General features: G+C 42.6%; 1 protein-coding gene across 1 annotated transcript in view; it reads left to right on the forward strand.

The window, feature by feature from the left end:
- LOC138249990 (gamma-aminobutyric acid receptor subunit gamma-3) overlaps positions 1–23,539 on the forward strand; it is a 1,617,745-nt gene that overhangs the window by 1,314,564 nt on the left and 279,642 nt on the right. The gene's annotated exons all lie outside the window — the stretch shown is intronic.

Here is a 23,539-nt window from a genome sequence, read left to right on the forward strand (position 1 = left end):
TCCTTTCATCAATCCCACCTCTTTCCCTGTCATGTCCCACACTTCCTTTCCGACTGTTTCCCGTAATTCTGCTGGGATATCTTCTTCAGTTATCATCGGGAAGAGACAAATCAGAGGATACTCTTCGTCGACTGTTTCCATTTCATCCCCCTCTACACTGTCCTCTTCTTCCCCATCATTGCTCGTTTCTATTGTTATTCCTTCGTTTGAACACATTATCGAACAACCCAATTTACACAATAGGTCCCTTCCTAACAGTGCTATCGGGCTTGAGTTACACACCACAAACTGATGTACCCCTTGATAGTTACCTATGCTGACTGGAACCGGATCTGTTATCGGGTTCGTCAGATGTCTGTTTGCTACTCCCACCACTTGAACTGTCCTCCCTGAGAGAGGCAAATTTGGAACTTCACTGCTCTTAACTGTTGAACGTGTGGCTCCCGTGTCAACCAAGAATGAGACACAATGACCCATTACTCTTCCCTCTACGTACGGACCCCTTTGATCAACTTCCAAGGATGCCGCAAGCACACAATCTCCTTCTTCTCCTGAACTTTCACTCTCCCATACGTTGTTTATTCCACTCTCACTGTGTAATGGGAACTGTTGTACGGTGCCATTTGTACTCATTACCTGACCCGTTACCTGTGGAGGAACCATCACTTGCTGCTGACTCATTGGTGCCAATGGTATTTGCATTTGCTGATTAGGTACCATAGGTAACTGCTGTTGCATCGGCTGCATCTGCGTCATCTGCACACGAGGCATCTGCATCTGCTGCGGCTGCATAGGTTGTAATCCCTGCAATTGATTTACAGTCTGAAAATGTGCGTTTGGACCTCTCATTTTCGGTCCTCTCATTGTCTGAAATGCATTGACATCATTGTTTTGCTGACCAACACCTACACCTGCACCTGCACCTGCACCTACACCTGCACCTTCCTGCACCACCATCGGGCACTCGCGTTTCCAATGACCGACGATCCCGCACACGTGACACGGCATCACCTTCTTCATCGCCTGTACACCCGTCACAACAGTGTTCAAATCCGGACCATTATTCACAAAACCTCCTCTGCCTCTGCCTCTGGCCTGTGGCTGAAACGCCATGTTTCCCTGCAACTGCAACGGCTGTTGTGGTACCTGCTGTTGGAACCCTTGCATTCCTTGCAAACCTTGCAGACCTTGCAAACCTTGCAAACCTGTTTGAGCTGCCTTAAGCTGCATCATCATCACTTTCTCTTTCAGCTTTTTCTGTTTTACCTCAATTTCGTCGCTACAGTATTTCGCATAAGTCAAGACCTCATCGATCGGTTTAGACTGCCAACAAATCAAATGCGACTTTATCATTTGGCTTATCTCTGGCCTCAGCCCTTCCACAAATCTGAAGACAAAGTGGAGCATGTCCTTCGCCTCAATTGTTTCCGTGCCACTGTAATTCTTGAACGCCTTCAACAACCTCTCATAGTAACTGTGAATCGATTCTTTAGTCTCTTGGGCAGTTCGGTCAATCTTCTGCCAATCCACGTTTTTCGCGGGTACCTTCGTTTTCAAATGCTCAATCACCTTATAGTACAAGCTCATCACCAAAGGTGATGGTGCACCTGTCTCCCTGTTTCTCTCTGGTTCACTTGTCGGCCAACCTACAGCTCTTTTGCAATCCTCCCACAAATCTGCCGGAACCACAATCTCAAAGAGAGTATTCAGGTCTTCCCAGAGACATTTTGCAAGCTTCACTAACCTATCAGTCTGCTGATACCATTCAATCGGTTTCTCCCTCAGTTTGGGAAAATCGTCCGTAAAGGACTGAATGTCGCTTCTGTGCCATGGTACATGTACTAATTTTCCTCCTGCTGTTTCCCTCATTGGTAACATTGTTACTGTATCACTACTCTGCGGTCTTTTCTCATTGTGTTCTGTAGCGCTGTCCCTCCTCTTATCCTTCCTCTTTACCCACCTGCTTTCCCATTTATCTAAGCACCTCCACACTTGTGCACTCTGCAGCAATTCTCTAAGGTGGGTCTTCATGCCTGCTGACCTCATGTGTTCAAAATCTGTGGTCCCAAAATCTAACCTGTAGCTCCTGCTCAAGTGCTTCATCTTGTCTATGTCAACCCCGTTTCTGTCAGCTGCTTCCTGCAAGCTCTTATGTATCTTGTTCACTTCCTTCGTAATCCTGGGACATAGATACCTCAGCTCTTCTTCCGTGTAGGACTCTAACCTGTTCACACCCATAGTCCCTTCCACCAATTCCTGTGCTTCCATGTTCAACCTGACCCTATTCATATAGTCTTCTCCTTTCCCACTAGCTGGACTTTGTGTGGAATTCAGACTGTTGAACCACTGGGTCAACTGTTGCGCATTCACCCCCATCATGGTAGCATTCACATCGACTGCCTTCGATGGCTGCGGCAGCTTTTCAGTGTTCGATGTGAGAGGTATTATCAGTGGGGGGCTCGACCTCACCAGTGTTGACTGAGCACATATGGGACTAAACTCCATCAAGGACCCAGACCCAGTTGGCTGAGCCACTATCGGAGTTATCCCTGGAGTGTTTTCTATGCACCTTCTTTCTGTCCCATTCTGCAGCATTGATCCCTGACTGTTCAGACCCGAATTAGGCTGACTATACAGAGGTACCGCTGGACCTACAGTAATGGGTAAGGATATCGCGTCTGGGTTCTGTCCATTCCCCATGTTCTGAGGCATGTTCATTCCCACACCATGGGTCATCATTGCCGGCATGCCCATCTGGCTCCCCGTCATTTGAGCATATGCGTTTCCTCCCTGCATCTGCTTTTGAGGCATCAAAAACTGAGTTGATTCAGCTTGTGCCATTGTTTGGTTGTAACCATTCTGTACTCCCCTTACTGTTGGATCTAAAATCATTCCTGCACTGTTATCACTGTTGTAGTACCCTGGCATCTGCGGCTGAAAATGTTCTGCTGGTTTCAACACGGGCACATCTGGATATATTCTCCTAACCTGCGGTATCTGCGGGGTGAACAATAAACTCGGGTCCTTAGATCTCGATGATGCTCCTGAACTCTGAGTTTCATTGTTCTGTACCGGTGCCGGAGGGGCAGAACTGGTACTTGGACCTTGTCCATTCTCTGCATAAGGCGGTGGACGGTCGTTCAGCAATTGCATTATCAACTCCTCATCCTCTAACTCCTCTTCTCTTCTCAACTTTTCCTCGTCCTCTCTATCCTTGGAACACTTCCTGTCTGTCTTACAGGTAGCTTTCTTCCCTGTCTCTTCTCCTTCCTTAGTAATTGCGGGGAACAATTTTATCCCCTGCAATACATCTGATCTCCACACCTTCTGTGCATTATCCCACCTAGCATCCGCTAGTGTCTTTTCTACCTTCCTCATTCTAGTTTCGAACTTCTTTTGCTGTTGCTGTCTGGCCATCAGTTCCCAAATTGCTAGAGCCTCAAACTGTGCTGGCCTTGGAGGCACCTTCATGTCGTACATCGTGAATCTCAAATTTTCTAAAATCTTTATATTGAATGTCCCGTATATCGGGAATGCTACGCTCCCATGTTTCTCTGTCAACTTGTGCCATTGCTTTAGCCAAAGACACGGAGCTACCCCCTTTTCTTCCATTACAATATAAGCTGGTGTACCCTCAGGCGGCGTCTCTTCTCCTACGCTCGCTTTGATGTAAGACTCCCCCTTCATTGCGCTCCTAAATGCTTTAAGGAATTTCATTTTCTCGTCTTTTATTTCACAAAGTTTATAACCAATATTTGACTTCAATTCCACAAAACTTTAATCAATAGGTAACTTTAATTCCACAAAATTTGTAATCAATAGGTGACTTTAATTCCCGGAATACTCTTCACCTGCCTTTCCCCTTCCAATCGAATCCCACGGACTGCGTCCAATCCGTGCGCGACCCGTCTCACCCACCAACCTATCCCAGCGCGGCTCTTAGTGACGTCACACTCACACACACTGCGGCTGACAAAGCCTCGCGGCTAGTCTTCCTTCACTCACCTCTTTTCGTAACAACTTCTTGCATATATTGCGAGCTACCAAAAATAAAACAGATCTGTCGGTTTACTACAGGAAGGGTAACACAGTCGCTTCAGGACCTTAGGGACTTTTCACCAACCTTGGCCACTATTCGATCTCTTTCACCAGCCTCGGCCGCTATTCGGTCTTTCTCGGTCCCCACATTCGCAAGCAAATCTGACCCGCAGACCTACTCTCAACTTGTCAATGATCTGTTCTAGTGCACTTAGAATCTTGTCAAAGCCCGAAGTCGAAGTTTCTTTCACTCCCTAACACACGTACCCGACTTGTTGACCACGCCCAATCAACCTACTAAACCGCCCAGACCACAACATGGATCAACATACTCCGGAGTCTCTTGACCTCGCAGGGCCCGTCTCAACAACAACAACCACGTGGACCTTTTTATGCACAAAGCGCCACACGCACATGAAGTTCGACGACTTCACTACTTCTACACTCGGAGTCGCACCTCCGCTACCCTTAAAAGAAAACCCTCGCAACCTTTTCACACACCCTGCGGCAATAAGCTGTGCAAGCGCAAAACCCTAACTTCACTCATACCATCACTAATACCGCCAACGCTGTTTCCACACCTCCGTTCTCTCCATTCGCAAGCTCCGAGATCCCGGGAAAGTCGCGGTGGACCTAGCCCATCATCATCCTGTCAATCGTTTTATCCAAGAAAAATCTAATTCAACTTCTCGAATGGCGTCTCAAAATGCGTAACCGTTAATTCGACACCATGTACTTTAGGAGTACAGGGTCCCAAAAGACGTAACCATCCTCTGCTACCATCTACTGATAGAGCGGAACGGGGTAACAAATTTACCTGCGTTCGGACGCTCTTTAGGCCGATGAATCTTTTGACTAAGTGGGAACTCTCTGTACTCTTATATCGATCAGTCGCATCAAAATCAATAATCAATAACGAACATAAGCAACACCTTGAACAACATAACACTTTACAATTAATCCAGAATACATTTCGGCGAACCCTGACCTTTCAGTCAGGAAAAACCACACCAGTTTATTGCAAAGTTAGTGCATTTTATTTCCCTATATTAACAAAGCTAGCACAATGTAAATGTTTCTCAACACCAAATGATAAACATATATGAACATTAATAGCTGTCCATAACGTCGAAACAAGTGTAATCTATGAAGCGTTTGAATCACAAGACATTCGATAATAGCAATGCAAAGCACTAAGACGATAATCTGTAATGAACTAATGGCATACATTTAGTCAGCATAACAAGATCTCAAATTGCATTGTGCAACATATGGAATCCTCGTCTAACCTCAAATTAGCATCGGCATGTGGGACTTCATGCAAAAACAATTTAGCAACATTAATTTAGAAAACTCCTAACTAGGGCTCTTACCAAAATCAGCACTTGGTTACCTAAAAGAAACACAATGCAATTTTACAATTTCTTTTCCATATTTACCAATTACGATCAGCATACAAGGAAGCCTTCGTCTCACAGGTACCGTTCTTCGGTCATCATGGGTACCGTTTCTCGATCAGCATAGGACGGGGCAAAGGGGCAGGGGTGGACGGGGCAAATGCCTCACGGCGGCAAGGTAAACTATTACTTCATGCAAAGGGATCAAATCAAAGTTACAGTCTCTAGGGCAAGAATCATTTAAAGTCTCTTTCTCTCGATTAGAGAAAGAATCAAAGTCTCTCAAAATGGCGTTGCAGCAAAGTGGGCCATAATAGCTACGAAGTCAAAAAGGCAGATATCGAGCTGGTAATGGCTACTTTCTCCTCGTGCACCTGGGTTTTTATAGACAACAGTTCAAGTCCTGTAGGGTCTCCATTGGAGGGTTCATAGGTTAGCTTCAAATTGACCAATCAAAAACGACAGTTCTCAAGCTTTTACTTAAGCATACATTATCCTTGGAGATGGGTACGCAGATCGCAACATTGTTTCCCAATTAGCTTACTCTCAGAGCCTCCATTGTCCGCACCTGCAAGTCGACCTTGAATTAAAGAGAAAAATATGACAGGCTGGCACTAACTTTAAGATAAGCATGTGAACAGTTTCTGTGGAAAAGTACAGCTTCAAGCAAAAATACACGTTTAATAGCACAGTGGAAAAATACGAGCATCTAAACCGTGAGACCAGGCAACTAGGCCCAAAGCCTCTGCTAAAGTAATGTTAAGCTAAAACATTTCAAACAGGCAAATCGTAGCACACGTTTATGATTATGTCGGATTAGTGCAATTCTAATTCACCACGTTATATAAAGCACGCGTATAAATGATGGCAAACTACTCTGAGGGCACATTTTGTCCCCGTACAATCTTTATTAGTTCGGTTAATGTCACACATGATTATTTCAGCACTACGTTTAAGCGTTAATAAATCAAAACCTTCATTTTCTGCTTCATCAGCACACTACAGGGCCATATTTACAAGGCCACATACAGCCATCCTGCATGGCTTTTCATGGCCTTGTAGATATTGACTGAGGCAACACAGCACAAATGGTGCGTTGCCTCACCCTGTGACAGGAAACCATGCCATGGATGTTACAGTGGGTGTTCCCACGTAACACCCATGGCATATGACACATTCCCAGATTTATGAGATTTTATGAAGCTGGGAATGCATTCTGCGGCACACATAGAAAGAGGAAAATGCCTCTCATGATTAGTTTTGTGCAGAAAGGTGTACCTTCATGCACAAAAACAATCATCCCTCCAACACAGACACCCTTGCACATTGATGCAAGGAGTGCCTGCATTGGCGCATGGTAGCCCATTGTGCGCCAACGCAGGGAAAATGACAGGAATGTGTTGTATATCATAGATACAGTACATTCCTGCCCTTTCCTTTTGACACAGGGCAGTGCAAGAAGGCTTCTGGTGCTGCTCTATGCCAAAAACATGTAAATTTGCCCCTCAATATTTCTGCATTATCCTTCATTTTGAGCTGCAACAGATATGAAAATCCACTAGAGAATAATATGTCCGTTTGAGACAAATTGCAGAATGCAGCTCTATTAACATTAATGAGGCTGAATTCTGTTTGTGAGTTCCAACAAACAAGCTGTGAATGTAATGACAGTGGTCTGCAAGGGACAGCAGACCTCCATCCTTGCATTCAAATTTGCAGAGTAACTACTTTACACTTTCACCGCGTGTGCTAGAAATGCACAGGAATGGATTAAAAAAAGAAAATGTACATTCTGTAAATGGCATTGTGCGAGCAAGCAGCAATCTCCTGGACTTCTGTCTTATCACCCAAGTGCTGACAACCCACATTTACTAAGTTTAAACTGCCCCTCTGGGAGATGCTCCTTTCATGTTCCGGCCATCTTCGGAATTACAATGAGTTGCAAAGTGCTCGTTGAGAGAGCCAAATTGACTTTTCTCTTTTGCAATTTACCTTTACTGTACTGCAGCTTCCCTTTTTGCAGTCGCAGAGCCTGTGGTTTTGTGAGTTTCAGGCTTTGTAAACTTAAAAAGACCTTTGTCACTCATGTCCTTAGATTTTGGTCCTGATTTACAGTTTTGTAGATGGGTTACTCCTTCACATATGTGACAGATATCCTGTGCCCTATTATGAGTGCATTATTAATATGGCACTTGTAATAAGGCCGAAGAGATACCTGCCAATTTTGAAAAGGTAACATATCCAGTAAACTCTAAATCAGGTCAGTTTCTTCAAGATTTTGTATATTATTTCTAATTACTTCTCCTGAACAGATAATAGTGCTATGGGTCAATTCCGCATCCAACAACCTCTGTCAGTTTGGCATCAGTAGATGTGAAAATGGAAAATCAACTTTAAAGAAACTTTATAGTCCCACAAACTGAGCCTGCAAGAAGAAATCTGAGCTGCGTAGGTTGGCCATCTTCCCACACAGTCAATTAAGGGGTACATGATTCAGGAGCCCAAACTACTTCTTGCAGACTCATCACGCATGCACCCCACGGTGGTTTACTTCAGCAGGCCGTACACGCCATCAATTAATCACCAAGGTTTACATTATCAACAATCCACAGTTTAGCAGCGGCGTCTCAGAGTGACACAGAACTTGAAGATCCTTGTCAGTCTGCCCAAGCAACAATAGGCGCTATATAAGGCACATCTGCTAACTAAACAGTTCTTTGGATCGACCCAATTTACATTTCTCAAATCTTGTCAGAGAGCAAATCTGGTTCTCGTATCGATTTTCTAATCTTCAAATATTGAGAATCATTAAGGTCATTAACCACTTCCCTAAACAAAGTGTGCGCCTATGAGGTTTTTTTTAATTTATTTTTTTATTTTTTTATTTTACGATATAAAGGAATACAACAAACACACTTGCCAGTTATCATCATTAGTGCGTTACATATAGTATGCTATTAGGTGTCATACAGAAAGGAACATATTACAATAGTCATTATGTCCATATCAATAGAGATTACAAGCCCGTAGATTGGACACTGGGGCTCAGAGGGTCACAACATTCTGCCTTAGTGTGTAGAGAGGGCAGCCGCGGAATAAAACAGGGGTAGCGATCAGGGTCATGCTAGTGTTACAGGCATTTACTCCATGCTGTGAGAGCAGATGAGTGCAATGTATCCCTACCGCCACCCCCCTCCCAGGGATCATTCTCTTAGGGTATCCCCTCCTGATTCCCTGCTCTGATGCTCCCGAGCCCAGCTCACGAACGGATCCCAGATGTCACGGGGCCTGGATGCAGCCGGCATTAACTCCCAGAATGTGGTTAGCTGCGTGTACCCGTAAGTTACATCCACCAGCCAATCCCTCACCGCGGGCACCCTTTGCCTACCCCAGTGGATCGCCACCCGTCGCTTAGCAAACAGTAAAAGTAATGCATGCAACCTGCGAACTGCTGGCGGAGTTTCCCTGACATATCCCAGTAACCCAAGCAGAGGGGAAGGGACGTCCGAGCGGCCCACTATCTGGTTTACCAATACCAATACAAAAACCTGAGACCAATAACCCTTCAACTTCGGGCAGGACCACGCTATATGTAGAAAAGAGGCCGAGGCCGACCCACATCGCCAAAATTCATCCGTCTCCCTAAGCCCCATTCTTTTCAGGCTGATGGGGGTTCTGTAGAACCTATGCAGGTATTTAAAATTTATTAAACGCAGCTTGTAGTTTGGCGAAAGCTCAGTAAGCTGCCCGCAGCAGAACTCCCACTGTTCCTCAGAAATCTCAGGCTGGAGCTCCTCGTTCCAATACAGCATAGATTTAGGCGCCACCCCTGGTGACATGTTTTGCATTTGGTGATAAATACGAGTTACTAGCTTACTTAGCCTCTGTGCGCCTATGAGGTTTAATGCATATTGCTTTTAATCACGAGGGGGCATATTTATATTTTTTGATGCAAAGATGCACTAATGCAGTTTTGCATCAAAACGTTTAGCACCGGCTTGCACCATTCCTAAACGTCAGCAAGGCACCACATTTATGGAATGGCGCAAGCCGGTGCAAAGGGTAGGCTAGCGTTAAAAAAGATGACGTTAGCCATGTGAGGGTGGCGTTATGGATGAAGGGGGTTTTGCACCAAAAATGACGTTAGACTGGTTAGAGTCAAATAAAAAGGCCTCTAACCAGCCTAGCGTCATTTTCGGATGCAAACCCATCCATAGACAGGAGTCATGCCCACCACCCCAATGGCCAGCACAAGGAACCAGTGTTCCCTGGGCATGGCCATTGCAGCATGGGTCATGCAGGGGGCCCCAAGTTGGGCCCCTGATGGCACTTTCATTTAAAAAACAAAAATTCTTACCTATTCTTAACCTTCTTACCTGGGATGGGGTTCCCCATTCTCCGGTGTCCCTCTGGTGTGGGTGGGGGTGTTCCTGGAGTTTGAAGATGGCACCTGTGGACCCATTCCATGGTGTTTAACCATGGAAATGGGTCCACAGGTCCCCTAACGCCTGGTCTGACCCAGGTGTTAAATAATGGTGCAAAGCTTGAGCTTTGCACCATTATTTAGCCCCTCCTCCCATCCATGCGTCATTTTAGCATGGGGGGATAAATATAGCGCTATGGGGTTAGCACCATTTTTAAGATGGGAACGCCTACCTTGCATCTCATTGACGCAAGGTAGGTTCATGCATCTAAAAAATGGTGCAAACTCCAATATTTTGACATTAGAGGTGTCTAACGTCAAAATATAAATATGGAGTTAGTTTTGTGCCGAATTTGCGTAAAAAAATGACGCAAATTTGGCACAAATGGAGTATAGATATGCCCCTAGGTGTCTGTATTGTATCATTTGTTTTCCAGACACATGGATGTTGCATATGGCATATCTCAAGGGTATTTGTGTATGTCTGTCTGTGTTAACATAGCTCTATTCATTCTGGATCTGTAACAGATGCTTTGTGAGAGGGTGGAGTTGTAAATATACGTGAGAGTGATTCAAAAGAAAATGTGCAAATATATGCATTGTCGATTTACTTCTAAAATTTGCAGAGTATTTTGTTCTCTGGGAGTTTCGAAAACATCTCCAGGCTTGTACTTAGAGATGCATAAAATGCGTACATTTCCATTTGTGTTACCACTTTCCCACTTACTCCAGCAGATTGTTTAAGTGATTGAAATGTACATTTGCAATTTTTTTTATAAGAATAATCCTTTTGCTTGAAAATATGGGGGCATGCCATTTCTGTCGCAAACACCTTTTTCCAGCCTGCTTGAGCTCTAAAGTAACGTGCATATTTGGCGTGGCAAGACATTGGGAATTTCTGGGAATACCTGAGGGAGAGTCCAGTCACCAAGTACACCCAGCCATGGAGAGACTTTCTGCGACCCCCTTCATGATCCAGTATGGAAGGTGCACCAGCAGTGACACAAACATTGCTTGTGTCACACAGCCTGTTTCACAGCTGTCTCTACGGGGACCCAACATACCCCATTCAAACCCAAAAGTCAGACTCTGATTTTGTTGCAATTATTTCCTATTTATGTGAATTCGAGGAAGCCAGAGGGACCACGCCACCCATGATGAATGCAAAGCCTGCAACTGTCATATCTATAGCGGCAGCATAGGTTTGAGTTTGTTTGCTCTAATAGTACGTCCAGTAAAATGTTGCTTAATTTTGGCGTTAGTTGTAGATGTGCTTCTTTGGCCTCTTAAGGGGGTAGCTGTGTGAGAGCTCTAAGACAGCCAACCGCTAGATCTGCTGCCCCATTTTCGGTCATGTTTTTTGGTTCAATTCTTTTGAACACTCATTTGATATTATTGGTTGGTGGTCATCAATCATGCCTTCCTCCTCGAGATTAATAAGTGCAAGTTCATTGATGATCAGAGAGTCCTACATTGCCTGAATCGAGTTTGGGGGTTTCTGTAAATCAGATGGACTTACTGAGAATGAGGAGGTTCTGGCTTCTGAAGAACTTGAGATTCCCAATAATTCCTATCAAGCAGTTTTTACTGATCAAATGGGCTAGTGGAGCTCTGTCATTTATCAAAGATAATGTCAGAGTTGGTGGCACAGTGGATTTGTTTGCCATTTGGGCTGAAACGGGCCAGAGGCGGAAAGGCAGAAAAATAAAATGATAATAATAGTACTTTGTTATCATTTTATTTACCCACTTACGGAGGTCGGGGCCAGCAACCCTCACATCAAAAGGGAGGAGTAGTAGTGGTGGTGCACACTGAGAACTCTTCACCCAAGCTGTATTTTACAGCCAGGTGGAGACCAGGCGCAGGCTCCTACTCCCTCCCTGAGTGGCATTTGAGCCTGATCAGGTCAATCCCAGCACTTCTATCATGCTATGTAACATAATGAAAAAAGCACCTGGATTGGGTCAGGAGGGGAGCAGAGAAGCATCGAGGTGGCGGGAGCACCGAGGCAGCATCCGGTAGCCCAGGTAAGTACATTTTTTTTTTTTTTTAAATCGTCCCCGCACCCACCGCTTCGCACGCTTACCCTCCGGCCATCCCTGCCAGCGGTCACCACTGGATCTAAAAAGAAGACCTCTCACCATCCGTCGTTGATTTTTTTGTGTACATTGGTGGACTGACCATTTGTTGCTTCTTTCACGTCCTCTGGTTTCTCTGGAGAGGAGTTTTCCTGATCTGATCATTTTTTGTAAACTTTTTTTTTTTCCTTAAATGGCTTTTATAGCTTTTTTCCAGGGTGAGGATTACTACAAAAATAAAAGGTCTGGTTTGATACCCAATCTACTGTACGATGGTTGCTGAACACTAATTACCAAGGTTACATAAACTTTTTCTATTGCTGAGCTGACTTGCCATGGGTAACTGTGCTCTTTTTAGGCTGTGAGGGCTGTGTCAAAGATAGGTATGAATGTATTCAGGGCAGTTTTTCCAAGTTTTTTCCAAGTACCTCACCTGCAGCAGGCCGCACTGGTGCCACCTTCCCCCAGCCGCTGGCAACTCCTCCCTCCACGTTTGTGCCCCTCCATTAGCACCCATCTGCTCTATAGAATGATGTAAGAGCATCAACTGCACTATGCAGTTATCAGTAGCTGGGTGCCAGTAACTGAGCAGGGGGTCGACACCGGAGGGAAGCAGAACAGTAAGTAAACATGCGTACAGGTGCTTGGCAGCTCAGCTAAGCTGGAGGGTACAACCAGGCATCTCAGCATACAACAGAGAAAGATCAGGCCAAATGATGAGCATCCTGCTCAACCTGCTTGTCCCGCTCTGCCGAGCTCCTGGTCACACGTAGGCTACTGTGCTTCCTCTACGCTCCTCCAAAGTTTCTAATCAGCAGCACGGGAAGCGAAAATGAACAGTCAGTCTCAGTGTTTTTTTGCTGCAGGCAACCGCCAATCTAAAAGTCTGTTGGTCGTATTGCAGTGAGCAGCAAATAGTGAGCAGCATTTTTTGGAGGAGGGGAAAAGTGAGAAATTGGTTTGCACTGGCTCCTAGACCGTCCGTTGCTGTGCAACGCATGGAGGATACGCTGCCGCTGGTGTGTCTGGCACACAAACTCTCCCCTCCAGGCTTCAGATCAACTCACCTTATGTTTGGGAAGGAGGGGCAGGCTGCTGTGGGCTGCAGATGTCTCCATTAGTCATTGCATCTATCCTAAAAAGCTAAGTGCCTGCATCAGCCCTACTACAATCTAAGCTGGTGGCTGAAATCAGAGGGCATGAGATCCGCCAACTGAGCTATAATACTGGCCATAAAAGCATAGTAAAAAGCATAATAATTCGAGAAATATAACCTAATTGTGCATCTTTTGTGGTAAAGACTTTTGCATCTTGTGCAATCAGCAAGTTTCTAAAGTCCGATTAATTGTCAACAAAATATGTCATTAGGTGAAATAAAGAACCACTAGGAATATTTCCAACTGATGCCATTATCTGAACGTCATGAGTTACATATACATTTTAACACATGAATGCTTCATTATGTAAGGTTTGTGGAAGAACTTGACTAAGCAAGGGTACTCTATATGTTCTAAGATTCTGGGCTTTTACTTTTTTTAAAGATCCATAAAGACGTTTTCTAGTGCTACACATAAAATATCAACATTGTGCGGTTTAAAGACCTATTGACTATTGAGAAGGCACAAAGTGTAAAAGAATCAACATTGTTTACAAAAATGTCTTCATCATGTGTAGGTGCTACGTTTATGAATCATTTCCTGTCATTAGATGCTAGATCATAGACGTTTACAGAATAGAACATAGAAAAGAGTGTTATTGGTAACAAGGGTGCAGCAGTTCAATCCATTAAATGCAATGTGTATTACAAATGTCTTCAATTACATTAGACTGATGATCAGTGATTACTGTAATTTAGAAGACGTGTCTTTGAATTTTCTCTTGTTATTCTGGCACTGTTTGCTGTAGAAGCCGCATCAAATCCATGGATATTGATGGCCAGATGAAGCTTGCAGTTTGGGCATATTAATGAGTGTGCATGAGTCATCAGTCGCAGAGTAATTGTAGTTTCTTTTACTTTACTGCAGACTTCTCCCTGAAAAGTAGCTCATGAGTGACTGGTAGCTCTCCAGCTACCTGAAAGTAGCTCTCCTGTGTGCAGCCCAGACTGCTAATTTAGAAGCTTTTATTTGGTTGTATTAAAATATGTTTCCCAAAATTGAAAAGTGTGTATTTGATATTAAATTCTGTGTATTTTCAGGACTCATAAACTGAGATTAGAAGAAAAATAACAGGATTTCTAAAATGTATTCAGAATTGATATTTGAGTGATATATCATGAGTTGTTGGGGTAACTTATTACTACAGCAACTACTACTACCGTCTTACCAGAGCAATCGCAAATATGACTGTTATGTATTAACTGTGAAGAGGTGGTATTGTACAATGAAAACACCTTCTTCACATTACTGCTTGCAACCCTTCCTGATGCACTTAGGGGATCACTGCTGGTGATTTTGCATGAAGGGCCAGTACTGTCATCTTGTCTGATGGGTCACTATTGGAATACTAATAAAATTATTAGCTATGTATGATCTTCATTGAACATATGTAACTCTTGTTACAGAAAAGGTTGGAGACCCGTATAGTACTAAGGGCCAGATGTATCAAGCCTTTTTGCATTCGCAAACGGTGCAAATGCCCGTTTGCGAATTCAAAAATGCCTTTCAGTATTTTTTAAAGGCATTTGCAACGGAAATTTAAGGAATCGCTAAAATAGCGATTCCTTAAATTTGCGAGCCTGTTTAAAGAATGTAACAAGCAATTCCTTAATGCGAATTGGGCATTGAGGAATCGCTATTACCACTAAGTTGAACTTGGTGGTAACCATGTGCAAATAAAAAAAATGCATTACAAATGCCCCTTTGGCATGTGTGCACCTTACATGTCCTCAAAAAACGTATTGGGGTGCAGCAGAGGGGGCCTTAGGCCTCCAGCACCCTGGGTTTTGCATTTCCCAAATTTGCGAATTCCAGGTAGGAATTCGCAATTTGGGAAATGCAAAATATTTGCAAATATGGGCCTTCAGGCCGTTAGGTGCGAATAGAGCCGGTATCGCAATTTGCGATTCAGTAATAGCATTTGTGATTTTTAAGAAATCGCTCTTACCGAATCGCAAATATGATACATTGCATTTTGCGAATCAGAAATAGCGATTTCTTAAAAATCGCTATTTCCGAATCGCAAATGTCTTTTTTGTTACATCTGGCTCAATATGTCTTGAACATTAGCAATACTGTCCTTTTAAATACCTATCGAAAAAAAAAGAAGTCAACAACATGTGGTGTGTGAGAAAGTTAATCCCATAACTGGCTTTGTAACATAAGGTTTGTGAGTAGACGTTAAGAATAGTTCCTTTTTTCAAAGTAAAAAGCAACAGAAATGTGTTTACTGAAATAGGCATCTTTTAACCGAGTATTCTGTAATGAAAGTCCATCAAATCTAAAATGCAGTGAAAAAACTTTGACAATGGAAAATAGCATTACAATTCAAAGAGAAAATGCTTGCAATTGAAATGTTGTGATGCCCTTTCATTGTCACCACGAACGGCTATAATCTGAAGCCCTATTTTTTTTTAAAAAGCTCACCCATACATTCAACCGAGGTGCACACAAAAATGAACATGCTTTTGAAATTTCCACATCAAGATTCATAAAATCAAAGTATTGTTTTTGACACCTTTTGCCCTCGTGGCCATGTTCCAGATTTGATGTCATCTAACCTTTCGTAGAATAAATAAAACTTAAACTGAGACAAAGTATTCAATTTCAGACTATTTCAAGTGCTTTTTTTATCAAGGTTTGCTCATTGTTCCCTAAGGAAACTGTGGTCATCATGTTCCAATGTTACTTCTTTCCATTGTAGTTTTTCTAGGAAGCTTGAGTGAATTATATGTACCCAGCAGAAAATTCGACTGATGTTTATTAATGTTATCTGCAGATTTTCTGAGATATCTGCTGCGTGTGCTAGCAACCACAGGTGTCCGCGCATGTTTGTGGTTCACATTTTTCCTCTTTTTTGAGACCTAATGAAGAAAAACAACTGAGAATAAAATGCAATCACTGTCAATAATTTATTTACGATTAGTTTCTTCTTATTACATAGAAGTGACACCCCAGATTCAATTATTTCAATTGTTATAACAAATTCAGAGCCATAGCTAGGAATTAAGTGGTGGAGCGGAACCCCTAAAAAGCAGCTTCAAATGTCTGTTATGGGAAGGGGAGCAATTCGCCACATTCCATCTTTAAAGAATATGTAGTAAAACATTTGCATCATATAGTGAGATATTAAAGCAATTTTTTTTCACTGGTATTGGAGCAGCATAATTGTAGCTCCAACATATAAATCATTTATACACATTTATGTTACCTGCATTGTCAATCTGTGTTTAACTTAATTAACCTGTGTGAAACACTCGAATAAAATAGCAGCATGTAACCATTTTAATTATTAAGCGTTCACATATGGTTGTATTCTTGTTGTGTCAATACACGAAAACGCCGTATCCAGTAACTATAGTTTATTTAAGTTATAGATACACGCCAACACCTCCAAGACCTCTGTCTGCCACCCCGGTAATCTCCAACTTCCTCCCTTCCAACCCTTCACATTCTATTCCAACCCAATATTCTTTTAATCTATAACATTCTACATAACTCGATATTCCTACAAGTAAAACACATTACATAACACATCTTCCCCCCTTAGAAGAAAATCCAAAAATATATATATAAAGATGAACAACAAAGTTACAAATAAGAAACATCTAATCTACGATATAGTTCTTTAAATGCAATGGTTTCTTAATATTTCTACCCAGTTTGCTTCTATAAGTTCCATTCTTTTCATGGTGATCCAAATAGTTGTCAGAAACTTCCACTTCCTGTGTAGGATCGTCATCCACTTCCCGTGTAGGATTGTCATTCTTAACAAAGGTATCTTCTGACGCAGAATCTGCTCCCATAATGTTTGCCGCTCCAGAAGGGAAGTCATTATAAACAGTTTCTAACCAAGAATAATTCTTTATAGCTTCAGTCGAAGAATTCTCATTCACGTCAGAAAAATCTTTTACTAACTTTGCACAGCGACTCATATGCCATACCCGCCCATCACTTAATTTAGCAGAATTTTTGTATACTTCAAGAACCGTTTTAGGTTGCGAAAACCTTGTATCACCTTTTTTAACTTTACCTGGTAGTTTGACACGAACAACATCCCCTTTTTCCAATCTAATATCCTTAGCACCTTTCTTACAATCAACATAGGTTTTATAAAGATCTTGTGCCTTTAGAATATTTGCCTTAATTTCAGTAGGTGACCATTCCTTCAATCTAGAATTACGTAACCAACCCTGGTTATCTTTCATGAATGGAATTCTTCCTCTCATGACAGTAAAAGGAGTGTGGCCTGTTACAGTCGGGGTGGTTCTGTACATCCAAATCATTTTCTTAACACGTGTTTTCCAATCAATATTCTTATACTTAGCTAACTGCAAAGAATCTTTAATAACTTGATTAAACCTCTCGACTTCTCCATTTCCACTCGGGTGATAAACAGAAACCAACTTGTGTTCAATGCCATTTCTCTCTAAAAATTCCTTAATCTCCTCACTCTTAAATTGAACACCATTATCAGTTATGATTTTCCTAGGTAATCCTTCTCTTTGGAAAAGTTCATCTAAAAATATGAGAACATTCCTCGAACTTGCACTCGAAACAATTTTAATCTCTGGCCACTTTGAGAAGTAATCTACCACTACTATAATGTACCATTTTACATTTTCCTCAATAATGGGTCCCATTATATCCAAGCCCACAACTTACCAAGCCATCTCAGGGCAAGGTACAGGATGTAACATTGGTTTTAGGGTTACCAGAGATTTGTCAGCATTCATGCATAGATCACAACTCCTAACAATCCTCTCGATATTATCATCCATACCAGGCCACCAATAGTTCTCTTTAATTTTCTTCTTAGTCTTGACTATACCTAAATGTCCCTCATGATTTATTTTAATAATGGAGTCCCTTAATTTTTCAGGTGGAACTATTCTGGTACCCCTCCAAACCTTACCATGGTCTACTGATAATTCATCACGCACCTCAAAAAAAATTCTGAGCTCAGCTGAAATCTTTTTTTTTTTCCGGCCAACCTTCATGAATATATTTCTTTAACATGGTTAACATAGAGTCATTTGAGTTTGTTTCATCCCAAACCTCCGAACTAATGGCCGTCCAATCATAATTTCCCGGCCAAGCAACCATGAGCTCTTCGTCATCATTCACCACTTCTTGGAGAGGTAGAGGCAATCTGCTTAAACAATCCGCCACCTTATTCTTAACTCCTGGGACATATACTAATCTGTACTTGAAGTCTAACAATCTTATGGACATCCTAGCTAATCTTGCAGTGGCCTTTATCAATCCCTCAGTAGTTAAAACTTTGATTAGGGGTTTATGGTCACACCTAATTTCAATGTCAAAACCCCAAAGAAAATTCCTGAAATGCTCTAGACCCCAAACAACAGCAAGGGTCTCTCTCTCAATAACAGAATACCTTTCCTCTGTTGGAGAAAGTGCTCTTGAAGCAAATGCTATAGTGACCTCCGCACCATTAACATCTTTCTGGCTTAACACAGCACCAATACCCCTATTAGATGCATCTGTGGTGAGAATTGAAGCCAGATCAGGATCAAATCCTGCCAACGCCTTACCCTCACAAATCTCTTGTTTAATACATTCAAAGTCTTGCTGTAAAGCACTTGTCCATGCAAATTTACACCTTTCCTTCAACAATTGTCTTAAATTAAAAGTTTTCTCTGAAAAGTTTCTAACAAACCTCGCATAAAATTCTGCTAAAACCAGAAAAGATCTTAATTCGTCCTTATTATTAGGAGCTGGGGCACCTCTAATGGCAGACAACAACTCCTTTTTGGGTCTAATCCCACTCATAGTGATTTCATGACCCAAATAGTTCAAATGTTGAACTCCAAATGTACACTTTGAAAATTCAGCTGTTAGACCTTTCTCTCTTAAGATACCTAAAACGCGGTTAACTCTCTTATCATGTTGCATCCTGTTCTTTCCCATGATTAAAATGTCATCTTGGAATACAATCACACCTTCTACATCCTTGATTAGTTTATGCATTAATTTTTGAAAAACTGCTGCAGCTGAAGCCAATCCGAAAGGCATGCGAACATAACGGAAACAACCCTGTGGAGTCATGAACGCAGTTAAATTTTTACTATCCTCATGTAATCTGACCTGATGGTAAGCGGACGATAAATCAATGGAGGTGAACCACTCCATGTTCTTTGTCAAGGCAATCATTTCAGATATCCTTGGCAAAGGAAATCGCTCCACCACAATGTTGTCATTTAAGTACCTCAAGTCGATGCATAAACGAATCTTCCCATTGGCCTTACATACTGCCACCAATGGGGAAATCCAATCAGAGGCATCCACTTCCTCAATTACACCCCTTTGTAAGAGAGACTCCAATTCCTTATTCACTTCATCTCTTATCACCCAAGGAATATTCCGAGATTTGTGAACCCTCGGTACCGCATTGACCTTCAAAACAATTCTATGCGTGAAGGCTTTAAGTGCACCAATTTTTCCAGAAAAGAGTTCTGGAAATTTGTCCCTCAAAGTGATGCTATAATCTCTGTTATCAGTCACTATCTTAACTTGTTCCACACCATTCGGATCTAACACAATGTTCAAAGCTCTTTGATCTAACCAACCTAATACCGATGGGCCCTCTTTAGCAACATATAATTTACCTACAGCTTTCCTTCCCTTGAACTCAAAAACTATCTCTCTAAATCCGATCATAGGGATTGATTCACCAGTGAAACTCTCAGGAGACACATCAGATGTAATTAATGTAGGTCCAAGAACCCTTTCGAATTTATTCTTCCATAGTCTCTTGTTAATAATTGTATACGGGGAACCAGAATCAGCCACTATTAATACATGCACTCCCCCCAAAATAATCTCACAAACTGGTTTGTTTCTTGATTGCACACATAGGTGTGAAACACCAGAATTTTCAGTGTGGTTTACTTCCTCCTGATCTCCTACAACCGGGTGATCAGACTCACTGTTTATTCCTAGGACACACTCATGAGACTTACAGTCTATGCTAGAATCGGAATTGCATTCGAATCAGACATACCGACAACAGCTGCAACCTTCCTACCTTTCCTGCATACCTTGGCAAAATGGCCCTTAATACCGCACTTAGCACATGTCTGGTCACGTGCAGGGCATTTCCTGTAAAATGCTAGATGTTCCTTACTACCACATCGAAAACACTTCCTCTCATTGGACTTTATTTCAGGTTGTTTCCTTAGTGTTTCTTGACTATTCTTTTTAAATTTAACCTTGTTAACTATTTCATTTTGTACCTCTTTTTTCTCAAGAGAAATAGCCCTTGCACATTTATTTGAAATTTCGGCTTTTTTGACTAGGGTCACCACTTCCTCCAAAGGTGACTCGCCATGCACCCACAACCTCTCTTGGATATGTGAATTGTTTACATGCATAATTACCTGATCTCTGATCAGCTCATTGTGTAACCCACCAAACCTACAGGTAAGTGCTAATTTTTTTAACTCAGAAACCTAATCTTCAATAGATTCTGTTTTCTCTTGTCTTCGACTAAAGAAATTATATCTGTCAATAGCAATGCAAACAGAGGTCGAATAATATCTATCTAAGTCTTCTAAGGCATGAGCGAAAACATCAGAGTCTCCAACTTGTTGAACCTTCTTTTCCAGCGAATTGTACACTTTAAGGCCCATGGGACCCAAGCAATGTAATAAAATTTTCTTCTTTTTAACTGGAGATAAGTCTTCGTCATCAATGGTGTCTAAATAATTCAAAAAATATTCCTTCCACTCCAGCCATTTAACATGTTGATCACCTGTAGAGTTCAGGAAAGGCTGTGGAGGAGTGAGGGTAAAAGTTTGTGCAGCACTCATTTTACCCTGAGTAGTACACCAAAGATGGCCGCCGAAAGAACAAAAACAAAAACACCACCAGAAATGCTAGTCTTTCACCAGGAGTAGAACTTGGCATTTGAACTCTAGATAGAGAGTGCAGAGTGAAAGATTGAAGTGTTGAAGTTGGACAGCCACGAGCAGAAAGTCTCTGTATAACGTACAGCGTAAAATCAGGTAAATAAATATATCAAGTTAATGCAGTATGTATCCAGGGAATGGCAACGGTGAAGCGAGTATGGTTGATACCTTGCGCTCCTTCCAATTCCGTGTGCGCGAGTATTACGTCGATGGAGCAAACTGCGCGCGGCGCCTCGCGCTCTTCTTATAATCCGTGGGCGCGAGGGTTACATCAATGGGTGCGTGCGGCAGTCGCTGCCTCGCGCCCTTCTAAGAATCCGTGGGCACGAGTGAAACCGTTCATGCCTCGCGCCTCTCACGGCCCACCGACAAACAACAAGTAAACATCTTGGAAAAAACAATAAATTCAGGGCTAAGGCGGGCTCGCGAGGGACACCAAAAAACAAATTCAATTCTGGAAATAGGAAGCGGGAAGTGTTGGCATTACTCACTTCATGTAGCTGAAGTAAGGAGTCGAATCATCGTGATTCCTTTGCTGCGTAAGTCCTTTGCTGATAAAATACAGCTCTCGTCGCCAAAATTCTTGTTGTGTCAATACACGAAAACGCCGTATCCAGTAACTATAGTTTATTTAAGTTATAGATACACGCCAACACCTCCAAGACCTCTGTCTGCCACCCCGGTAATCTCCAACTGCCTCCCTTCCAACCCTTCACATTCTATTCCAACCCAACATTCTTTTAATCCATAACATTCTACATAACTCTATATTCCTACAAGTAAAACACATTACATAACAATTAGGTTTATTGATATCTTAATGTAGCCATAATTACTGCAGATTTACATCTCCTTATGATTTCTTAAGTTGCTAAGGGCTGATAATATTGTAATCTGCATTTATTTTGATTTGAAGTTAATTTAGCGTGACATTAGGATTTAACTGAACTTGTTTGCTTAAAACGCTGCCCGCATGCTGTTTTCTCTCCTCTACAGGTGTGTTGTCATGTTTCTTGTTAGCTAGAGAAAAGACTTAGGCCCATATTTATACTTTCTTAGCACCGCATTTGCATCATTTTTTGACGCAAAAGTGGCGCAAATGTACAAAATGCAATTGTGTTCTGTAAGTTTGTGCCAATTTTGTGTCAAAAAATGACGTAAATGCGGCGCTAAAAAAATATAAATATCGGCCTTATTGTTTTGCATTAAATTGATAGTGAGATCAGAGAAAAGAGAGTTATTAGAGGAGGATGACAGTGAAACCTGTGTGCCCAGCATACTAGAAAGATGCAACACTCATGGACAAGCAGATGTGTACCTAATTGAGTGAAGACAGGCATTTAGGGGGATATGCTGACTCCCACAAAATGCAGTTATGGGATTGGCTCCTGATGGTGGGTGTTAGAAATGGGGTTTCTGGTTGGCTAGGGTATGCACCTCCGCCAGGCAGAACCCACCCACTCTAGTCAGGGCAAGGGAGTTACACGTCCAAGATAACCCCTGCTCACCCCCTTGGTAGCTTGGCACGAGCAGTCAGGCTTAACCCGGAGGCAATGTGTAAAGCGTTTACACAACACACACATGTGACGCAATATCCCCACCACAAAGGAAACACAACACCAAAGTATATGAAAATATCCTGTATTGTACACAATGCAATTATTAGAGCAACATCACATAACAGTAGTATCCTGCTACCTTAGCAGTTGTCAGAACGTTACACATTAGTTACTCTGCAAACTAGCAGTAGTCACAAACACCACACAGGTTACTCAATATTCTGCAACATAAGCAGTAGTCAGGAAACCCGTTATTACGCAAAAGCACTTGTCATAAGAATATCATAAAACGCCCATAGTAGGAACATTAGAAAACATATGGCAAGTTAGGGAAACATATTAGCAAGTCATGCCCATAAAAGGAACATTTGCCCATATATGTAAAAGCATCATCACACATCAAAAACAGGTAGGCAATATATCAATCCACTAAAGTCTCTAAAAGGAACTCCTGAGATATATTGTCCCTGTAAATAGTACCTGAGTTGATGAAGACACCTCCAGTGCCTAAAAGACGAACAATGGGGCCCCCGGCGCTCCTCTGCGCAAAATGGGGGCCTCCTGTGAGCATTGGGGACCAGGAGGGGCGGCACACACCCTCTCCGAATTCCTGACGGGCCCCTCTGGGACCGTGATTACTGTGGGCCCCACCGGGCCTCAACCGGCCTCACAAGGGGGGGGCCAAAGCCAGGAAAAATGCTTCCAGGGATGAGGGGGGCGCCACGCACCCCCTCTGAGTTGAAAATTGGCCCCTCCAGGGACCCGCTAACTCTTGGGGTCTCCCCAGGGCTCCACTGACCATCACCAGGGGGGAGACCCCCAAAAAATGCTACTGGCCCATGAGGGGGGCCACGAGAGAGCCCACGGCAGGGGCTAGCCTCCGATGAGGCTGCCGCCTCGCCCGCACGCTCAAGGAGAGCCCTCCGGAACTTGAGCAGGCGAGGGAGAGGCGTCTT

Source organism: Pleurodeles waltl, chromosome 8 (genome assembly GCF_031143425.1).
Source record: "Pleurodeles waltl isolate 20211129_DDA chromosome 8, aPleWal1.hap1.20221129, whole genome shotgun sequence".
Lineage (NCBI taxonomy): Eukaryota > Metazoa > Chordata > Amphibia > Caudata > Salamandridae > Pleurodeles > Pleurodeles waltl.